Source organism: Puccinia triticina, chromosome 6A (genome assembly GCF_026914185.1).
Source record: "Puccinia triticina chromosome 6A, complete sequence".
NCBI lineage: Eukaryota > Fungi > Basidiomycota > Pucciniomycetes > Pucciniales > Pucciniaceae > Puccinia > Puccinia triticina.
The window spans coordinates 5,118,231-5,125,311 of record NC_070563.1 but is presented as its reverse complement, the minus strand read 5'-3'; positions in this window follow the sequence as shown (position 1 = coordinate 5,125,311).

Here is a 7,081-nt window from a genome sequence, read left to right as displayed (position 1 = left end):
TATGGTTAACACACGATCCGACTTGCCTGACCTTATTCATCCGGATTTCTCCGCTAGAGTTACCCCACCCCATCAAACTCTCAATTCCATTCCTGAAGAGTCTTTTGACTCAACGCCTTTTGTATCAGCCGACTCCTTGCTCTCTTCCGCATTGTACAATACCATGTCAGGCAAACAGTCCAATGTTCCTTTCCCCTCATCTTCTGCCGACCACACAATCTCCAACCAGTTCCCTGCCAAGAACTCAAACCAGATTGCCGGTGATCCCCAGCCTCCAGAATCTTTAGATACGATCATTGCTTGAGAATTGGAGAAGACGGGTCTATCTGGGATCAATGACAATCTTCTGAAGGTGCTTCTCATCCAAAATCTTTCCAACAACAATCAGACAATGGCCACCGCCTCAAACTCTTTGGTCTCCAATCAGCTTCGATGGCACCAACTTGGGCAACAAATCTCTCCTCAGCTCACTTTGGACGGGACAAATTTCCCGTTATGGCCGGCAGCGGTTATCAACACTGTCAGAGGCATCACTCAGAACGTCAAGTTTTTTGACACCGACTCATCGGCAACCGATCCAGCAACGTCCAATAAAGTCCTGGCCCTTCTTCAACATTCAATCAACCAGGCACTGCACTCCTCCCTCAACAGGTTGACTGCATATGGGGCCTACCAATCTTTGAAAGGGCGTTTTGCAGGTACTTCCTGGTCTCTCATCCTGAGTCAATGGTCCGACATCTCACAGGCCCCAGATGCATCGGATTCACTATTGTCCAGATATGAGGCTCTGAAGCGGAGCTGGATTGATCTGGATGAGAGACTGGGGGGTTTGACAGTAGATAAGTGTCTAGCTGTCTCCTTCCATTCTGTCGCGCATCAATACCAGCAGACCATGGCTGATTCCGTCAATTCCCAGATTGCAATCAAACCGGATCACATTGTCACCTCGGAGGAAATCTTGCACATGGCGACTTGGCAGCATCAGTCGGCTTTGGTTTTGGGGACAGCATCGGCAATGGCCACCTTGTCAAATCATGTTTGCGGTTCTCACTCCGGGCCACATTGTGGTGGCCGCGGTCAAGGAGGTTTTTGTGGATCTCGCGGCTTGTCTCAACAACAGTCTCAACAAAGTCATGACCCCTACAACTCAACCACTCCGCCCCCAGACAATTGGGCAACGCAATATCTCACGGGGCAAGTTTCCATGCCATTTCTGCTGGGAATGGGGACACTGGACTCCCGACTGCCCTCGAGTCAAGAAACGTCTTCTGCCGCTGGAGGATCCAAGAAAGAAGAACCCGTCATGGCGGCTGAACAAGTCAAGCGTTCTATTGGGTTGGCTTGTGTCTAAGTCTGCGGAACTGGCGTCTATCTCAGCTCCTCCCAAGAACCCTGACGATCCTCTTTGCAACACTGTGGCCACCCATCATGTAACATCCCATGCATCCTTTTTTACCAATCTGCGGTTGCGCGTCGCCTCTCAAGACCGCATTTCTGTAGACGGTATTGGCGACGCCGTTGCCCCGACTTGTTTTGGGGACCTGCACTTAAAGGACGTGTTGCTTGTGCCAAAAATTTGTGGGACAGTAATATCAATTGGGTATTTCGACAAATGGGACGGCCATATCAACTTCGACAGCGGTTTTTTCATTCTAAATCAACAAGATACTCCTTTCTATACATACATGAGTCACTACCAATGTTTTCTTCCTTCCTCAACCTCCTTGGCTTCCCTGAGGTCCTGTTATTTCTCTCCTCAGCTATCTTCTCTGTCTGCATCCAACCTTTGGCATGATCGGCTAGGCCATATCGCCGTCCGTTTTTTCAACCAAACAATAAATCAGCAATGTGTACATGGGATCCCTTTGAAAAAATTGTCTCTCCCAAAGTCAAAATGTCATTCCTGTTCTCTCGCAAAAAGCACTCATACCCCTGTCCAGTCCCCTTTGCGTGAGGTTGCTGATGCCCCCAGCAGTATTATTGCCATTGATCTTGTTGGTCCATTTCCTGAGGCCCTTGATGGGAGCACATACAGTTTGGTATTACACCACATTTTTTCCCGGATGACTTCAGTTGTTGGCCTGAAAAGCAAGGCTGCGGCAGGCAAGGCGGCATCTGATTGGGTCCTTGATTTCAACCGGCTAACCCCTCATTGTGTGAAGACTATCTAATCCAACAATGCGGTGTAAAGCTCAAAAGTGTTCCTGAGAACCTTTTGCTGAGTGCGGAAAGGGATGAATGAGGTTACCTCTGCCTTTCCTGGGTCACTAGACACTAAAACAAGCCCCCCAATCTACGATTGGAAGGTTTATGTAGTGATAGTGGAGGTGTATCAAAAGATAGCCTATGTCAAACAAGTGGCTTAAGGGATATGGGTGATGTAACCGGTGCTGAGTCACTGCAAAAAAAACTGTGTCAACTGTGAGCAGTTGACATGTGGTAACTCTGAGGAAGCTTGTGGTGTTACACCAGCCTTACCCAAGGTTTGACTCAACCAAAGCTTCAATGCACAGTCACTGTGCACCTTGCACAGTGACTGTGCCAACAAAGGCACTTGTGCATTCAGGTGGAGTTACAATGGTAGCTTGGCTTGAGTATCCTGCATGTCAACTGCAAGCAGTTGACCAAGTTTTTTTTGCAGTGAGTGAGTCGTGAGTTGATATGGTCCGTGTGTTGCCGCAAAGAGGTTGTGGAACACCCTGACAGAGGGGTTGATGATGATTGAGCAATGTAATAGTGTTGTTGTATGTATGTAATTGTTATGTAATAAGGGTTAAATCACAATATAGTGGGGGCTAATACTGTAGAGTGAGCAAGTGTTGTACTGTTATGGAGTAAGCTGAGTGCAAGTAGTTTGCTGAGAGAAATTACAACTGGGGGGAGAAGAGCCTCCTTAAATAGAGAAGGGTGAGAGATTTTAGCTCCAGGGGAACCAGGGAATGAGGGATTTTAGCTGCCCTGAGCTGTCAAATGAGGGATTTTGGCTGGTGGTACAGCCTAGATGAGGGAATTTAGCCCGATTGACAGGTCACATGATGTAAAGATGAGGGAATTTAGCTGGTGAGAAAGGGGAGGTGAGAGGTTTGAGTTTGTCCTATGATGTCATTGACGTATGATGTCATTGGGTCATCTGATCATCTGTACTGCCCCTGTCTGTCACCTGCTGTCAAATGATGTCATACAAGGGAATTTAGCTAGCCTGAGCTGTCAACTGATGTCATGTGCAAGCTGCATGAGGGGTTTTTGCTAGCTTGACACCTGCATGAACTGCAGCCCCTATTACACTAGTCTGCATAAGCCTGCATAAGCCTGCATCTAGTGTGCATGACACTGCATGACACTGCATGACACGTGCATAACACGTGCATAACACGTGCATAAGACAATGTAATGAGTGCAGCTGATGAGGTAAAGCATATGTAAAGGGTAGACAAGTGTCAGAGTGGACCATGTAACGGATTACATGGTCCTGGGTAAGGGTGGTTCATGTAACGGATTACATGACCTGAGTATGGTGCTTGTGTGCGTGAAAACTGGCTGATGGTGTCTTGAAGGGGTTGTATCTTCTGATCCAGAGGGGCATAAGGTGTGTTGTCCATGGTGTCCTGTGTGGTTTTGGCCGTAGAATCCAATGGTGTCGCCGTATTGGTTGATTTGTGAGTGTACATGTGAGAAAATGGAAAATTTTGAAATGGGCTAGATGGGTAACCATAAAGCATACCACAGCGGGAGAATTGACTTCGATCAAATTTAACAAGTTTCTCAAGGAGCATGACTTGGCCACAAATTGAGCGTCCCCTATGAACATCACCAGAATGGCAGTGTTGAGCGGACCAATCGCACTCTCCTGGACATGGCGCAAACTTTCATCATTCACACTAAGTTACCAAATTCTCTATGGTTCCTGGCAATGAAACAGGCTGCTTACATTTTCAATTGCGTGGTTCACACTGGAGCCGAGAAGTCTCCCTACAAGCTTTCTATGGGAAAGCAGCCCTTGTTGGACAAGGTTTGTGTTTTTGGTTGTCAAGCTTATCTCCACGATATCAATTACCCAAAGCAGTTTGTCGCGAGGTTGACGGCTCTGATCCATGTAGGCGTACTAGATGACTTGCACGGCTGGCTGCTCTGGAACCCAAATTCCAAAAAGCTTGAGCGTGGCGCCTCGGTCATTTTTCATGAGGACAACTTACCCTCGCAATATGCCAATTCTGGATTGGTAAATGCCATCCTCAACTCTATCCGTGTCAACTGTCTTGGAGATTCCAGTCAGCTAAGCAAGCTCGATTTCCAGGATGCGTGTTTGGAATCAGTGGTCTCTGAGTCCCCTTTTCTCTCTGGCACGCCTTACACGTATCATCAAGAAATCAACTCAACTCTTCGAGCCAAATGGAAAGCTGTGATAGACGCAGAAGTTGGTATGATGGTCAATCTCCGAGTCTGGGAGGAGGTTTCCAAGTCTGAGGCAAGGGACATACTCACATGCAGATGGGTTTTTGCATTAAAACGGACCCAGGAAGGCAAGATATCAAAATTCAAGGCGCGCATTGTAGCTCAGGGTTTCAAGCAAATTCACGGCCACAACTTCGGCAAGACATTCACTCCTACTCCAACATTCCCAACACTCAGGATTCTCCTAGCAATGGCATCCCGTTTGGGATGGCTGGAAGCTTCTTTTGATGTCAAGAGCGCATTTTTACACAGCAACATTGACCATGATGTTTTCATCCAACCTCCACCAGGTGTTTCGGCAAGACCTGGCTGCGTCCTCAAGCTCCGCAAGGCACTATACGGAACATGCCAAGCCGCTCGTTGTTGGTGGCTCCACTTGAAGACGCAACTTGTAAAAATCGGTTTCTTTCTGACCATGGAAGATCAGTCAACCTATGTGTACCGCTCAGGGAGTGACATGGCTTTCCTGTGGGTTCACATTGATGATGGCCTTTTCATGGCAAGCTCAAAACCCCTTTTGGAGACGCTCAAGTCCCGATTATCTTCAGTTCTCGACCTCAAATGGGACATATCTCTTTCAAGCATTGTTGGTCTTTGCGTGCAAGAAGTTTCCGGGGGTTTCGCCATTGATCAGCCCATGCTGGTCGACAAAATCACCAATTTTCAGCTTTCCACCATATGCACCCGCACTCCTATTTCTTCAACTGATCTGGAATCCAACCCGTCCAACGAATCAATGGACATTGACTATCTGTCCACAATTGGCTGCCTCATTTATCTTGCAATGGGCTCCCAACCCAACATAATATTTGCCCAAACTTGCCACAAGTCCCTTGTACCCAGCATGGCAGAGGGGCGCGAGGCGGTGTGTGCAACCCGGTAGAGGTACTTGCGCGCAATCACAGTTTCGTGGTGTGACAGCAGAAATCCAGTTTGGTGTAGAGCACACTCCTTTGGCACTACACCTTGCAAACTCCAAAAACCTTAATTTTTTTTCGCCTTGGATGATGGCCTTGATCTTGCTGTCATTCTAGTCTGTTCAGATTTTCAATTCTGAGCTTATAAGTATCTTATATATTTTTTTGAAAACTCCGGGTCTCAGAGATCTCTCTTCTCCAAACCCATGATCTGTAATGAAATCTTAACTTAATTTTCCTGTACCTTTTCCTCTTTTTTTCCGATCACCCTTGATCAGTAAAATACAGTCCTGTAGGCAAGGTCTACATACCAAGAATCAAGTGATCAATCTCGGCCTGACAGAACCCGCTCCATTGGCAACAACGGCTAATCTTGGCCAGACGGAACAGAACTTGCTCAATTCATTGGGATCTGGTTCGCTCAACAGGACCCGCTCACCTCATTGGCGACAGCAATTGATCTCGGTCCGACGGAAATTGCTCAATTCATTGGGATCTGGTTCCCGCCCGGTAAGTCCATCTCATCACATGCCCTACCCAACCCCAAAAGTTCTGCACGTGTGGTGCGCAGCCAATCAACTTGATCCTGCTGTCTCGGTGTGAGAATGTAAGCTGGTAATTGGTTGGTGAAGAATGTCCGCTAACCGCCTCCTTCAAGAATATTGATGTCTGGGCTGTGTGATTGTCGGTAACTTGGCTCCGCAGTGCTACTTTCTGCTAGCCTTCAGCGCTCCCCTACTGAGCCTGATCTATAGCATAATAATCCGCAAGTGACTAAAGCTCTGCACTTTGTAAGCACAAGAATCCGCAAGTAAATCTCAAAGTAAAGATAAGATCCAAATCCCTCTAGTACGCCCGTAGTTGTAAGCACAATGATGAGTAATTTCCTAAGAATTCAATAATAGGATAATGTCCAGAACTGAATCACCCGCTGACGCGCCGCTGCTACCAGTCCACGTGTGTAGTCCCGCCGCAGTCCAGCCCTGTCTTTTCCGCTCCGATCCAAAATCCGCAATCCGCAATCCGCAATCCATGCATTCCATTCCGCGCGTGAATTTCCGTAAGCTTTCTTAGTGTGCTTTCCTGACCTCATCCTCAGTGCTTATGTCACCAGAATGCACTCTGCCTGAGCGGCTTTGTGCATTCCCGCCCGCGCTATCCCTGCGTGGACATTCTACGTGCTTGCCTATATAAATCACCACATTGGACAGCTTGATTTTTGAACAGTTTCTTGACTAGACTTTTAGGGGACATTGGAGTTGCACTTGATGATCTTGAGGGAGAACTCAATGAAGAACTCAATGGAGAGCTTGATGATGCCCCCTTCATTAATTTGATTGGTACTCTCGGCATGTTGGCAGTGGCTGTCTGTTGTTGATGTTCTGAGTTCCCCCTCATGGATTGTGACCAACAACTCTGCAAGACCGCGCCAAGGAGAGCTTACCGAGAGACTTACAGAAAGTCCTGGGCCCTCATGTGAAAAGAGGTATGGCTTTCATACTTCCACGGTCCGATGGCACAAATTCCAATTGGACATTGCAATGGAAAAAAAGAGGATTATGAGGCAGTTTTCTTTTTTCAATAGAGAATCAGGTTGTCAACCTACAAAAAAGCTACATAGCACAAAAGATGTGCATCAAGACAAAGAAACATTCTATGTATTGTAATTGTCAACTGAGGGCGTTGATTTTTTGAGATCTATTTTAAAGAGG